General features: G+C 36.7%; 1 pseudogene; it reads left to right on the top strand.

Moving 5' to 3' along the window:
* Positions 1-4,321: 4,321 nt before the first annotated feature.
* LOC137728121 (small ribosomal subunit protein eS25y-like) lies at positions 4,322-5,170 on the top strand (annotated as a pseudogene).
* The last annotated feature ends 11,566 nt before the right edge of the window (positions 5,171-16,736 follow it).

Raw genomic sequence — 16,736 nt, 5'->3', positions numbered from 1 at the left:
CTATTTCTTGTGCTGTGAACAGAGAAACCTATGTAATTAATAGACAATGGATGTTCTAGAAAAGTTTAGAATTCATCTTGTGTACGTTATTCGATTTTGTATATCTATTCACTTTTCCTAGTGAAGAGTACAAGACTTTTTTTCCTTTTGATACATATGCTTATGTTTATGCAGATAGAGAAAGCCAAGAACTGCTGAGGCTCAAGTATTATGGTCAGTATTTAACTCTCAAAGTTTTTTCGTTGGAGGTGTTCGAAGAAACGTGAAGTCTTCAACTAACAATGTCCTTGTTATTGGAGCTTGGTTTTGTTGTCAGCTTTAGTGTAATGTACTACTTGTAATATTTGAATTTGTGATTTTTTTTTTTTTTTTTTTTTGTCAAATAATGTGGTGGGCTATGAGTGGTGTGAGAAGGAGTGAGACACAAAATGAGAACGGTGAACCTAACGAAATCAAGGGAATGGGATAGAATCATAGATGATGATTTTTGTCTCTTGACCCGTCGGGACATGCGGTCTAGTCCGGACACAGAAGAATTTCTCCTTTATTGGGTGCGGTTTTAACTTCAGACGGGCTAGATCTATGGGCTCCATTTTCTTTATAGGTTACATTATTCAATCCTCTGCGTGTCGAGTGTGTGTGTTTGTGTAATTGTGTGTGTGTGTGTGGGAAGAGAGAGAGAGAGAGAGAGAGAGAGAGATGCCTTTCGAATCTTAAAAAATAATGCCTAGTCCTGTTGGAAAAATTGGTCCTCCTATCCAATCCATACCACAATATATAATGTTGGAATCAGTTGCTGATTCAATTAGAAGCTTTTGTTGTTAGTGGTAATGCCACTTTCCTTTCTGGTAAAGACTTTGGAGAAGAGATAAGGTTGCAACAAACAAAAGCCACTCAGTTTAATTAATTATTGTTAAATAAAAAACAAAGCCCCTTTATTAGGGTTAATGGAACGCTAAATCTTCTTTTCAAATTGTTAATTTCTTACATGTTTCTTTATCATTTTAATCAGCTGAGATCCGATTGCCTGGAATTTAACTGATTGGCTAATTTATAAATACCGTGAAATAGTTGACTCGAAAAAGTACATGTTGTTTTGTTGAAATTGTCTTAACATGTAATGTTATTAGACTATCAATTCACTCACATATTTATACATAACTAGGAATTTATAATGACTCATAACATAACATTGAGTATAAAGTTATCCAAAATGGTCCATGAAATTGGCAAAATTTCACACTTTGGTTCCTAAGATATAAAATCGATGGAAGCAGTTTTTGAGATTGTTCTTCAATTTAATGGAAATTTTTCACAGAATGACCAAAATGATTGACGGTGAACAATTTCAGGAATCACTTATATCGATTTTAAATCTCAGGAACGAAAGTGAGGAGTTATGACAATCTCAATGACTATCTTAGCTGAAAAGTAATCCATAATTTATGGAACAAAGGTACAGTTATCCGTAATTCAGAAACCAATGCTGAATATGTTTTCTAACATCAAAATCAGTTGGAAAGAAAAAGTTCTCATGAATTTTTATTTGAAAAGCTAAAGGCCACACAATTCTTCTCCCGCCTTGATTGAGCATTTCATATTTGCTATCCATTATTTCCTATGCAAACCACAAAACGCACACGTTGGATTTGAATTAGCCGACTTTAGATTCCACTAAATACATAATGTCTTTAATTTTGTATGTACATATTTATTTGTCATTTTGTGGGCAGAAATTAGATGAAGGCATGTAAAGTGTTGACATATCTTCCCATGAGGAAACACATTTGTTAACAACTATCCACTTTAAACATGTATCTAAATGAACATAAACAGGTTCAGTGCAAAATCGTCATGTCTTGGAAATTAACCACCAAGAAACTAAGCACAAGATTAAATAATGGACGGTTTGATAATGATTTTATTTTCAGTTTTTGTTTCGATTTTTTTTATAACACTGAAGCTTGTTTAGTAAGTACTTTCATTCCAAATATTGGGTTTGTATTCCTCATAACCCGATTGCACATTCTGAAGGTGTTATTCTGAGATGATTCACGCATGGCCTGTTGGTAACCATCCATCTTCAAAGCTGAGTATACTCTTAGAAGTCTAGTTAGGGGCAATGGTAGGACCATGATTTTTGGAACCATGACACATGGCACCTTGGGAGGCAAGGTTGACTGGAATGCCCATAGCCCATGAAGCGTAGACTAACAACCTTACTCCGATAGGCTAGGCTTAAGCCCATTGAAGATACACTTGTCTCCCAAGTAAGAAAACCCTAATTCAGGTCATATTAGGATATATTGGGGATTAGTCAGCGTAATCATATATCCTACAAGGATTGAATATCTTATCCGAGATTTTCTCTTAGATAATCTCTCAATTTAATTGGGATTACTCTCCCTACAAGGATTCTCAAGATCTTTATAAATACTCTAGCTTGGGTATTTATTAGGAGACTTCTATTTTGACTCTTAGACAACTCTTCACCTTCTCTGGACTCTTCATTCGCTCCAGTATACATATGCTCATCCTACCTACGCTTAACATATGCTCATCCTACATATTTGCAGTCGTTTGCACTTAGACATGTCCATAGAGAACTCATCTCCTCGACACCCCACCATAAGCTATTCATCAAGGATGGTTCACGATGCATTGCTCATCACAACATTCTTACTTAGAACTACATCCGTGGTTTGATTTTCCTTCTCAGAGATATACAGGCAATCCAATATGGATTCAACCACACCGCCCCAATCAACCCTATTCTCCATTCGCCGTATATTATGAACAATTTCGTTGGATCTCCATCTGCAGATGTTTGCGAATTTGTTTCCAACAACATGAGAAGTTTTGTGTGGCGATATCTTGATCGAATTAACCACTCGATTGTTTTCCCTATTGCCCTTGGTGGCTAATGGTAAGATGTTTGTGGTGGCGGTGGTGTTCAGCTGTTATATAGATTAAGGTTTATGTTATGTTTGTTTCGGTTATTGGGTTTGGCTTATTTTGTACTTGGGGTTTCCCAATTTTTTTGGGTTGCTTGCAATCCTTTGTGTTGGCCGGCTAATATATGCTGGCCCAATCACAACCCTTGTCTTTTCTTAATGGAATGGAATTATTTTTTTTCAACAAAAAAAAAAAAACTTGCTAAATTCATTTAGAAAATACCCGAACAATAAAATGGTAAGGACCATGAAAGCCGCACCCAACAAATTGATATAATTTCAAAATTTCATGGTGCAATGTGATAGAAGTTAGACCCAAGTATTTTGGATCTTTAATTTTATGCGTGGCTTGGTCTGTCAAACCCAAGGGGCCCCAAATGGTGCAGAAACTTGTAAATTTGTAATACGACAGCAACGAAAGCCTTGCTTTATGCTAAGAAGATTAAATTTATAGATAAAATTTTGAAAACTAAAGAACATGAAAGTTGATGATTGACTTATTACTTACACGTTGATAAATATGCTTATTCTTATTGGTGACAAATAATCTAGTTTGCAAATTTAGTTTCTAAATTTAGTCCTCCTACTATTAAAGCAACTCCAGCGTGACAAAGGCCCTCTAGGGCAACTTCCTATTCAATCTCCTTCAGTGAATAGTAACTGCCTTTAATGAATAGTAATTTCTTTTTTGCATCTCCACTTATAAATTGAATAGCCATGGCAATAAACAATAAAATATTAGTATTTTTTATTTTATAAAATAATACAAAATAATTTTATCATTTACAATTGCCTTGTAATGTATCGAGTAGCTTCTGTCAAGCCAGGACACCCTTCCTATCAACAAATTAGGAAACTGCAAATAAGTACCTCAACCCATAAACCAAACAGTGTACCCAATCTCTCCAATAGCAATAACAATGGCGAATTCAAATCAAACCCAGAAAAAAATCTCAAATTGTTTTTTCTTCAATTTGGACAAAAAGGGGAGAAAAATGCAGTGAGGGCATTGAAAAATGAGCCCACTTGGCGGCCGTCGATCTCTTGGGTCAAGACTCTAACGTGCTTGAGAGCTCTGGCTTCCGAGAAGTGATCAGGGGCGTCGATCTCAAGAGGCTTGATGAAGCGCATGGTGAGTATGGAGTGAACCAGCGCCACCATGAGGCCGTACGTCACCAACAAAATGAGTAAGAACCTGAAGCCGGCTGCGTTGTCGGGGTTGTAACCGAAAGCCATTTTTTCTCGATCTCTCTACAGTTCGTGGTTGACGTCACCTTGACATCAGCCTGGCATCAGTTGGCCCTCAGGCTCTAGGGCTGTTGATTCCCTATTGGCCTGTCCACCAGGCCTCCCCAAGCCCAATCTGCATGGGCTGGAGCAAGGGAGGGAGGCTATTGGGTTTTTTTGGGTCGCCTGTCCACCATGTTATAGCCTCTGGTGGAGTTGCTTTTACTTGCTTCTCAACCCCCTCCATCTCATCTGCATTCACTCATTCTCCTGCCCCAAACCGTCATCTTTCTCATTCTTCCTCCCTTTATCGCCGTAAACCGATCCAATGGTACGGACCAACTCCACAACCAAGTTTAGCTTCCATATTGATCTTTACCTGTTTGTGTAAATGCCTCTAACAATTCGAGTTTTTTAAATTTCAGGCGCCGAAGAAGGATAAGGCACCGCCGTCGTCAAAGTCGACGAAGTCCGAATGAGGAAAGCAGAAGAAGAAGAAGTAGAGCAAAGGGAAGCAAAAGGAGAAGGTTAACAACATGGTGCTCTTCGACCAGGGCACCTACGACAAACTACTCATGGAGGCTCCCAAGTATAAGCTCATCACGCTTTCCATTCTCTTTGACCGCCTCAGGATCAATGGGTCACTCGCGAGGAAGGCGATCAGAGAGTTGATGGCCTAAGGTTGATTCGGATGGTCTCGGCTCACGCCAGCCGGCAGATCTACACCAGAGCCACCAACACCTAGGGCTTGTTTGCATTTTCATGTCTCTGGAAGCATGGATATTTTTTTGGTTATTGTTACCCCTCTTACGCTATGTAACATCGTTTTGAATTTACAATGTTTAGTTTTGCTTATTAGAACCTAAAGAATTTCTGATGAAATTGGTTTCTACTTACATATATGCATCTCAGATTTCGGTTTTTGTTTATTATCCATGAGATGATTTGAGGCATTTTCTTTATTGGTGGGCTTTGTCACACAACTTCGAATCCTCGAAACTGACTATTGTCCCTATTTCATGTAAATGGTGATGCTGTTTATAATTTACTGTACAAGGTTGAACAAGATCAGTTTTGTTTTGAGATGAACTGCATCACAAATGTTGTTTGCTTAACTAATGATGGGTATCCTAATGCGTGTTAATAGAGTTGCTTTAGGTTGTGTGCTGCATGCATTGTTCTATGGCGAAACGACGTTTGGTGTTTGCCTTGAGCGTAATATGAACGCTAAAATGAATTTGGTGATTATTCTCTTTCTTATTAGCAAGGAAAATGAATTTGGTTCAACTTTAGTTACCTCTAAAGTAGTCCAACTTGAGACGTTTTAGCTAGTTTTGCTAGTTGGTGGATTTCTTATCTATTTCTTGTATTTCCTTGTCTTGTTTTAATAAAATTTTATCATTTCTTCGAAAAAAAAAATATCAACGCTAAAACTATTGAGTGTCTGGCATGTCAACCTTGTGTTGAGGAAAAATTAGAGTACACAACTCTAACACAAGTGTTGGAGAGACAAACAAGTAAACAAATTACTTATATTATACTCACAAAATATTACAAGACACACTCTTAAGGACACACTTTAAGAAGCTATGACACTCTCACACTTTCTAGAACACTTACACTCCTCACTAGACTACTCATTTACTAGACCACTCTTACTTCTTATTCTTGCTTAGTTGGTTTGTTTAGCGTAGCACATCACCTATTTATAGGTGAGCTTAACAGACCTAGGCTTTGCAAAATAGCCACACAATATTACTAGCTGCTAGAACTTTCTAGCTAAATCACCCACTTCACATGCAGATTTGAACTAGAAAAATCTAGTACATCTGCAGCTACTTACCGACATGCTTGCTAGAGTTCTCTAGCAAAATCCCATGCATGATTCTTCTAGTATAGGAAAACTTTCATAATGGGCTAGACCTTAATCTTTGGGCTGGTGTTGTACTTTCAATACTCCCCCTCAACACCACCTCATTCTTTCCTCCATGGTGAGTTGATGACAAAGCTTTTTCTTGCACACCCGTTTGCGTGATTTGGGTTTCACATCTCTTCGCTTTGACACTAGATTCCAAGCTTGATTTAGCTTCACTGCAGTGACCTCTTCTCTCAACTTGGAACCACTCAGGTTCAACTGCTTCTTCTTTTATGGCTGCATTGGCATATTTAGGATTTGGCTTCTGGATTCTCGTTGATTTCCTTAGTTGTGATTGTGGAGTTGATACTTCCACTTCACTAGGTCTTTTCTTCTTCTGGTTGTTGATATACGCCAGGTTTAACATCATCACCATTAAGCGAATCCTCAGACTCACTTTGTCTCGATTGAATTTGAACAGTTTGCTCCCTCATCTTTTGTTGCAGCTTATCTTTAATCTCTCTCGAATCAGGCAACGCCTCATTTTCTGAGGACCACCAAGAAGATGCTTCATCAAACACTACATCTCTTGATGTGTAACACCTTCCAGTCGTAGAATCACAACATTTCCATCATTTTCTTTGGCTGTTTTATCCCACAAAGATAGATCGAACTGCCTTTTTGTCAAACTTGCTACGTAGGTGACCTGGAACAAATACGTAGCACACAACCAAATACATGAAAGTAACTAGCTGTAGGTTTCATATCCCACAGTTTCTCAAAGGGTGAGACAAATTCTAACCTTGGTTAAGGAAGCCTGTTGATCACATGAGCTGCAATTCTCATTGCTTCAGCCCAAAACCTTCCTGGTACATTTACTCCGACATATTTTTTTTATGATGTCAATTATTTGTTTCCACTACACCATTCTGTTGTGGAGTGTTGGCACATGTGAATTGGTGACGTATTCTACATTCTTGTAGATACTGGGAAAACTCATTTGAGGTATATTCTCCTCCATTATCCATGCGTATGCAACGGATCTTCTCTCCCACTTCTCCTTCAACTGTCTCCTTAAACTATTTAAATTTTGAAAATGTTTCAGATTTTTCGTTCATAAAGAAAATCCATACATACCTGGAGAAGTCATCAATGAACGTCACCATGTACCGAATCCCACTTATTGATGGTTGCTTGATGGGCTCGAACACATCAGAATGAACCAACTCCAACGGTTCTTTCGCTTTAAACTTTGACACTTCGTATGGTAGTTGATGTGCTTTACCATATTGGCATCCTGCACAAACCGTGTCCGTTCTAATGTCAAGCTGAGGTAGCCCCTTAAGCATTGACTTCTTCATCATCACATTTAGCTTGTGACAGCTAACGTGACCTAATCTGATGTGCCATAAATCTAATGTCTCGTTCTTTCTTGTCTTGTCTACGTACACGCAGTTTCTGCTGACATTACGTAGATTGACTGCAGTTGTTGTCCCTCCATTGTTAGCGTCCCTAAGATCTTGAGGTGTCGATACATGATGACTCCATATTGTACCATATACTTTACCCTAATCTTAGTATTAATTTATTGGTTATTTTGGTAGAATTTTGATACTTTGTTATATATTTTCAATATAGGACATTCGACTTCCTCTGGAGCAAAAAGTATTCAAATAGATGAATTTTGGAGTGATTCTAATTGGAGGATGTTTGTGTGCCTTTCAAGATGATTGTATCAAAATTCCAGATTTTTCTACCAAGCCGTTTGACCATGGTGATGAAATTAAGGCCCAGCGCGTAGCTTTCCCAGATTGATGTTTCTAGACGTTTTGGGTATTTTGGAGGTCAAGATGGCATATTTTGAGGAAGATTCATTTAGTAGGTTTGTAGGGGACGTCTTCAGCTTTCAAAAGAGACATTTTGGGACCAAATCGGAGTTGATTTGGTAGGTCAAAAGATGGATTTTCGGATAAAATCCGAATTCTAGTTCAAATAGGAAACCTTTTATTTTCTGTTTTATGATTTGATTATGTTTCCTAGTTTTATTCTAAGACATTTTCAAGGTAGGGTTTTATTTTTTAGTAGTATAAATAAGACTTTTTAGCCATTAGAAGAGGGGAGAACGTATGTGGAGAATTTAGCTAGGCTTTGACTCTTTGTATTTTCAAGGTGTTTTCTATCCATGTTTTTAATAGTATTTTGTTCTATGATTGTTCATAACTAATTTTCATTTGCTAGGGCGATGCCTTGAGCCTTAGCATGAATATGTAGTTTTTACTTAATTGCTTATGATTATACATGCATGCTTTCACTGTGCTTTAAACTGTCTCTATTCTTAATGCTTAGCTACCATTAGAATGTTTAGATAAGTAATCGGATGCAATTCGGTCGGAATGCCACCAGGGAATTGAGTATTGCTTCTAGTGATTGATAGTTGTAATTTTACCTAGGGCGAATGTCACATCTTAGGGGTTGCATGGTTTTTAAAAGGGTTTTCACAAAGCGTAATGAGTCATGCATGTTTATATTTGATTTGAATGCCACAAACGGATTGCATGTTTGGTATACGTTCTAGCTTGAATGCCCATAAGTAGAATATGCATAGGGAAAACCTAACCTTCAAATTTTGCATGCGTAATTCATAAGTAATTGGTAAATCTACATAGGATTTGTTAAGGGGACAGTGGAACTCTAACACAAGTGTTGGAGAGGCAAACAAGTAAACAAATTACTTATATTACACTCACAAAATATTACAACACACACTTTCAAGGACACACTTTAAGAAGCTATGACACTTTCACACTTTCCAGATACACACTCTAGAACACTCACACTTCTCACAAGACTACTCACTTACAAGACCACTCTTACTTCTTATTCTTGCTTACTTGCTTTGTTTAGCATAGCACTTCACCTATTTATAGGTGAGCTTAACCGACCTAGGCTTTGCATAATAGCCACACAATATTACAAGCTGCTAGAACTTTCTAGCTTAATTACCTACTTAACATGCAGATTTGAACTAGAAAAATCTAGTTCATTTGCAGCTGCCCACCGACATGCTTGCTAGAGTTCTCTAGCAAAATCCCATGCATGATTCTTCTAGAATACCAAAACTTTCATAATGGGCTGGACCTTAATCTTTTGGGTTGGTGTTGTACTTTCAATACCTTACTATAGTAAGGGCTGGTTTGGCATTGGTGAAATTATTTTAAAAACAGCTTTCTGAAAAACTGAGGCTAAATTTTGTTTGCTAAATGAAAAACAAAAAAAAAGAAAAGGAAAAAAAAAGCTTTTTGTCAGAATCAATGGTCCAAAATAGCAGAAAGTAGAAGCAGCTCTACTCTTACTTCTGAAAATAACGTTTTTTTTCACAGCAGATCAACCCCAAACTAGCCTTAAGTGTAGTGTCAATAGAGAAAAATTACTGAATATATGCCGAGGGTTCATGCTTAATTATCCAAATGCGTGTTAATAGATTTTCTTTAGGTTTTTGTGCGGGTATTGTTATATTGTAAAACCGAGCTTGGTGTTTCCCTTGGGTGTAATATGCAAAAAACTAGGTAATTTCAAAAGAAAGATCACCGGCGCATACTGATGGGCATTTTTACCAACAGCAGAGAATACATCTCCTCTCGCCTATCATTTTGTGATCATGTCCTTCTATATGTTCTGTGATCAGAAGCACGCAGTTGATGCATTGGCCAGATGCATACGGGCAAATTTTTGGTGTTGAACTTGGTGCGTATTTTATCGTTTGTTGCTCTCAGTTGATAGCGTCAAAGAAGTCAAAGTTTAATACATTTTCTTCTAAGTTGGAACATAGATATCATACATACCTCATTTTTTATGTGATTTGAATGACTTGTACAAATGTTAAAACTTTATAAGTTTGTGTATTGGAATTAACTTACCAAGTAAAATTAAGCTCAGTCCAAATGAGTTGGTGTGTTAGGTTTCTACTTGTGCGCTTGGATTCAAAACTCTTTCCTTTTTCCTTCCACAGTTCCATTGAATAATGATAATAATTTAATTTAAAACAAAACAAAAATAAGTTGGGGATGAAAAAACCAAATTTCAACAACTTTGAAAGACTTAACACAATATATATATATATATATATATTTTATTTTTTATTTTTTATGAAAAAACGATCGATATCTAGATTAGGGATGTGAGAGTGAGTTAATCCTTACAATAGATTAGCAATTATGTGGTTTAAATTCGTTTTTAACAAAAATTGAATATAAGATTTCACTCAGTTACAACATTAATAATTCAGTGGACGGTTTTAGATTTCAATACAGCCGGTGAATTGCCTTTGTTGGTCAATACGGGTGGTTTTAGATTGGAAATTGGGATTCCAGATACCATTACTTAAAATAATCCACTCAAAAAATTTATTTTATATGTACTGTATGAGAGACATCTGTGACTGATCGTAAGCGTTATAATCCGTAGGAGTCAACCAATCGAAAACTATGCGTTGATTAAACTTGAAATAGTCTCACTTGTACATCTGTGACTGATATTAAAATAAGAGCTGCCATTTTCATCTTGTTGTCCGAACTCGGTTACTTTATATCCTTGTTGATGACAGGAACGTAGAGGAGCATAGGATCTACTAGTAACTTGACAGACACCACATGATTATTTGCACTAATTTTCGCCCTTTGCTTCCGATCTGACTTTGATTTCGATCAACTTACTCTGCAAATGACAGTAATAGATCAGGTAAAACATTGTTAGCAATAGAGAGCAATTGTTGATCCAAGTGGCCATTCATTCCAATGTGGAAATAATGTGTGTTCCCCCCTGTCTTGCTTGATCTTAGATTCCTCACATTCCTATCATCAAGTGTACGAAGTTCTCGGTATTGGTCAATAAGCGAAAGATAGGAACTCTTGTTTTACGATGGATCGGAGGTGTCTCTTACATGGTTGACGTTATTTTTCACATTTATATAATAAGACCTATCCAAGTTTAGTCGATGCATTTCCTTTGAGAGGCTGCTCCTATGTATTATTACACTTATAGGTACATAAAATTGTGCAAGGATCAGTGCCATATCATTTTATGGGGGTTTCGGATTCAGGTAAGGCCTATATGATTTATTAGATTATGTTTTGAATCTTTTTCGATTGGATTACAACAAAAAGATTTGTATGTATATATTTATAGGCTGTGGGTTCATGAATTTGAATGTCACCTTTTTCATATGTTTTTATGCGAATCGATTGGTCTGCGTGTACATATATCATCGACCTATAACTTCATATAGGCTATAAATTAGTAGTGAATGTAATCCCTCTTCATGTGAAATTGGCTAATGAGGCAGCTTTTATTTGTGAACTGTAAGCTGCCAAATGTACTATGCTTTATCCCTGGAACTGGTTTCCTTTTTCTTTTCGCTATGGAGTTTCACATCTGTCATAGCCGAAAGAATGCACTGTTGTGTTTCAGTCTTTCAGAAACTAAGGTGGCTTGAGCTTTGAATAACTGGGAAGGTCCACTTATATAATTAACTCACACTGGCCATTTTCTGGTGATGACCAAAAAGCCATTTACTAAATCTTGTTACTGTCATCTCTACTACCTTACTATGAGCATACCCATCACCCCCACTGGCGGCTTGTCATGATCAGGATTGACAATTTCTTACATGACTTATTAATTTGACATGAAAATAACAGGTTTTAGGTCAAGCGTTAACTTCTCAGGTTGTTATTGGGTCAACTGGTGAGAACCTGTTAAAGATAGACCGGTTAAGATAGCGAATTTGAAGCGACATGATTCGTTAAGATAACGAGCATGATAGAATACGACAAACACAATTTGTTTGCTAGGTCTAATCATGATCATCAGAACAACAACTTCCTACGACCATCTTATTAACAGTATATGGTGGGGTATTTGTCATTTTAATGTATTTGTACACATCAGCAAAGGTAGTTAGATTTGTTAGATAAATAGAGCTGCATAATATTATAATTGGTGATTTTTTCAGTCAATACATCAGCTTTTTTGCAAGTCTCTTTTGTCTCTCTCTCTCTCTCTCTCTCTCTCTCTCTCTCTCTCTCTCTCTCTTTTTCTGTCTGCGATTTCCATAGCTTCATATTTTCAAGCTTTTCTGTATGTTTCAATGGCTGAAACTGCCATAGTTATGATGGTATCAAGAGCTTAGGTTTGGTGAATCTGTGAAGAGGATCCTGGTGAGCTCATTAGGCTTTGGAATTTGTGGTTTTGCGAAGGCTGTGTGAGTTTTGCACTATGGTGTCTACTTTCATTGGAGAAGTATTGGTTTCGGTCTGTCGTTGAAGAATTAGGTTCTATTTGTTTGATTCTTGCGTTTTCTGGTGAATATTCTCTGGAATCTGTGTTCAATTTCATGTTGTAGCTATGGATCTATGATTTGTTGCTGTGATAAATGTTAGGGCAAGAAGCCTATTGTGAATTGAACCTTTCTGATTGATGAATTGATGATTGTTTCTTTAGCACGAAGCCTTGATTCTTTCTGATTGATGAATTAATGATTGTTTTGAACATGAAGCTCCTTACTGTTTGGGCACGAAGCCTATTGTGAATTGATTTTGTCTAATTGGTGAATTGCTTATTGAATTGAGCACAAAGCTCTTTACTGGTTGATACTCTGTGAATTGATTTGAGCACAAAGCTCTTCATTGTGTTTTTTCATTGAATCTTGGTGTACAATTTGGTGAATTCTTGTTCTTGTTGAAATCCTATCTTGTGGAAGATCCTTATTGTTACTTTTGCAAGAAGTTTAGCTATGAATCCACTAAAAGTGGAAAATCTACTTGATATGTTAACCATTCGGCTACAAGATCATAATTTTGTCAAGTGGTCATTTCAATTTCAATTAGTGCTTGAGGGATATGATTTATTTGATCACTTTGATGGCACATCTGTGTGTCCACCGAAGTTTGTGTTCCCTGAAGATAATGGATTAAACGAAAGGGTCTAATTACAGCAGCATACAATGAATGGATTAAACGAAAGGGTCTGATAGTGTTGAAAAACATATGTTGAGGCTTAAAGCTCTTAAAGATTAGCTTATGGCAGTGGGTGAAGTAGTGTCTAAGAATGACCTTATTGTTGCTGCTTTTGCTGATTTACCAGCTAAGTTTAATATGATTCGTACTGTGATTGTGGCTTGTGAAACTTTAATTTCTTTGAAAGAATTCCAAGCACAATTATTGGTAGCTGAGAGGACAACTGAAGATTCACAGTCTACTTTGAATTTTCCCATGTCAGCCATGTATTGTTAAGAAGAATCATCTAATTCTCATTCCTCACTAGATCAAGGAGCTTCTCAATATGTTTTTGGTGGCTATGGTTTTGTCACTAAAGCTAATAATTCTTCTCAGAGTAATGCTCATAGACCAACTGGAGGCATTATTTCTCAAGCTTTTCTGCCTCAGTTTCATCAACAAGGGAATGAGATTTTTCAGAATAATAGGGGATATCAGAATCATGGAGACAACAATGAAACATTTAACAATAGGTCCAAATACAATGGGAATAATAATGGCAGGTTCTCTGGCAATTCCAATGGTTTATCTAGAGGTTCAAACAACAATGGTTTTTCTAGTAGTTCTAAAGAAGGATCAACTTGGTAGAATTGGAATGGCAATAGTGGGTCTAAGACAACACAGATTCCTGAATGTCAAATATGTAATAAAAGAGGACACACAACTCCTAGTTGCTACTCAAGGTATGATGCAAGCTCAAGCTCAGCCCCTCCAGTTCTGGAATGTCAAATCTTTGGGAAGAAAGGTCATTCTGCTCTCAATTGTTATCATCGAGGAAATTATGCATATCAAGGTGCTCAACCTTCTTCTTCTTTGACTGCTCTCACTGTACAAGCTCAGCAAAACTTTGCTTCTTCTTCACAACAAAATTAGGTGCACAATAGGGGATACACACCATATGATAGCTGATCTGGATCATTTAACACTTCTCACTCCTTTTGAAGGCAATGAAAGGATCACAGTGGGCAATAGAGAAGGTCTATTCGTGGCCAATACTGGTTTGGGTTCTCTTTTAACTTCTTCCAAGCCCTTAACTCTTCAAATGGTTTTACATGTTCCTTAATTAGCAGCTAGTTTATTATTTGTGTATATACTGTGCAAAGATAATCATTGCTATGTTATACATGATGAACTTGGTTTCTAGGTGTAGGACAAAGGAACAAAGAAAATCCTACTGAAAGGAATGAGTAGTAGTAGTGGCTTGTATTACATTCCTCAACAGCAGATTTTCAACTATTCTCATCTGGTAAATAATACACCTCAGACTCTTTTGGGACAACTTGTGAAGACTTTAATCTAGCATCAAAGACTTAGGCATCCTACCAATGAAGTTCAGTTGAAAATGTTAAAGGAGTCTCAGATACCTTTTATCTTTAGATAAAAGTCCACAGTTATGTTCAGCTTGTATTAAGGGTAAGATGACTAGACAACCATTTCCTTATAAATGTAATAAGTCTAGTGTTCCTTTTGAGAAAATGCATACTGATGTATGGGGACCCTCATCCATTGTCTCTTGAATGTTATAGATATTATATAATCTTTGTAGGTGAATGCACAAGGTTCACTTGGATCTTTCCTCTTGTTAATAAATCTGATGTCTATACTGTGTTTGTTAAGTTTCATGCATTTGTTATGAATCATTTCAAATGTAATATTAAGACACTACAATCTGATGGAGGAGGAGGGCATATGAGTAAGTTGTTTAAACAATTTCTGGATACAAATGGGATTTTACATCTTGCCTCTTGCCTTTATACCCCTCAATAGAATGGGTTGGCAGAAAGGAAAAATAGGCATATTATTGAGACTACTATGATATTATTGAGTGCTACAAGGTTACCTCAAAAGTTTTGGTTCCATGCTTATAGTCATGCAATGTTTTTAATTAATAAAATGCCTTGCCAAACTTAGATATGATGTCTCCTTATCTTAAGTTGTTTGGACAGTCCCCATCTCTGATTTCCTTGACGATTTTTGGTATTGCAATCCATCCCTACTTAAGACTTTATAATGCCAATAAGTTAGAAGCTCGTAGTGATGAATGTGTGTTTCTGGGTTATTCTGTTAGATGTAAAGGAGTGTTGTGTTATAATAGGAATACACCTTACTGTTATCAAGGCATGTAATCCATGATGAAAGTGTGGTTCCTTTTAAGAAGTCTTCATCTTCTTCTGTCAATGTTCCTTTGCCTGGTACAATACCGTAGAGAAAGTTACCAAGGATGGTATCGATTGTGTTGCCTAGTTCATCTGAACAAACAAGAGAGGTAAGTGGTGAAAGTGCTCATCTTTAAGAGAAAGTTACCAAGGATGGTATCGATTCTGTTTTAGTTAAGCCTTCAAGTTCATCTTGAAGTCAAGGCCAGGAGTCTTCACTAGATATACAAGCTACTCCTCTAAATTAATCTCCTTCTTCCTCTCAAGTGTTGCATGTCCATACCCTTAACCAAAATTAGGTATCTTCACAATCTGTCAATGACACTATTCCTTCTCAGCATGTATCTTCTTTATCACTTATGTGTGATGTTCTTGATAATATCTCTCCATCTCCTGTTATACATACTTTTTTTTAGCATAATATGGTTACACGATTAAAAAGTGGAGTTCTGCAAAGGAAAGACTATTCAAATTATTAAGCTTCTGCAACAAATAATCTAGCCTTTACTTCTTTGCATCATGATGATGTGATATTTTGTGGTTTCAGTGCTATTCTCAATATTCATGATTCATCAGAACATTCTCATTATAAGCAAGCTTTTTTTTTTGAGGATTGGAGAAATGTTATGAAGGAAGATTTTGAGGCTTTACAGAAACAAGGTACTTGGGAGTTAGTACCACCTCAAATTAATAGGAATGTGATAGGAAACAAATGGGTGTATAAGATCAAGAAGGATCAAGATGGCAAAGTGTCAAGATATAAAGCACGTTTAGTTGCACAAGGATATAGTTAAGAACATGGGTTACACTATGAAGAGACCTTTATTCTAGTGGTAAGACATACAACAATGAGGCTGGTTTTGTCCCTTACTGCTATGAACAGATGGAAATTGAGGCAATTAGATGTGAAGAATGCTTTTCTTCATGGAGAGTTACAAGAAGAAGTCTTTATGAAACAACCTTAGGGTTTTCAAGATTATAGGAATCCTAATCATGTGTGCAAGCTTTTCAAGTCATTATATGGCCTAAAATAGGCTCCAAGGGCTTGGAAAACCAAGTTTACAAGTTATTTGCCTTCTTTAAACTTTCAGTCATCTCATTCAGATACTAGTTTGTTTGTGAAAGTGGTTGGGACAGTTGTGGTATTCTTGTTACTATATGTGGATGATATTATCATCACAGGTTCTTCATCTCAACTTATCCAACAAGTAATTAATAATTTGAGTAGTGTTTTTGATATGAAGGACAAGGGCAAGCTTACCTATTTTTTGGGACTTCAGATCACTTACAGAGAAAATGGAGATATTTTCATTAATCAGTCAAAGAATGTGACTGATCTACTCAATAAGGTAGGAATGATGATTTGCAAACCTTGTTCAACTCCAAGTAAACCTCATACTTAATTGCTCAAAGATGAAGGGGAACCAATATTTGATCCAACAATTTACAGAAGTTTAGTTGGTGCATTGCAATATATAACCTTTATAGGCCT

The sequence above is a fragment of the Pyrus communis genome, chromosome 3 (assembly GCF_963583255.1).
Source record: "Pyrus communis chromosome 3, drPyrComm1.1, whole genome shotgun sequence".
NCBI lineage: Eukaryota > Viridiplantae > Streptophyta > Magnoliopsida > Rosales > Rosaceae > Pyrus > Pyrus communis.
This window is presented reverse-complemented; position numbering and strand designations above follow the sequence as displayed.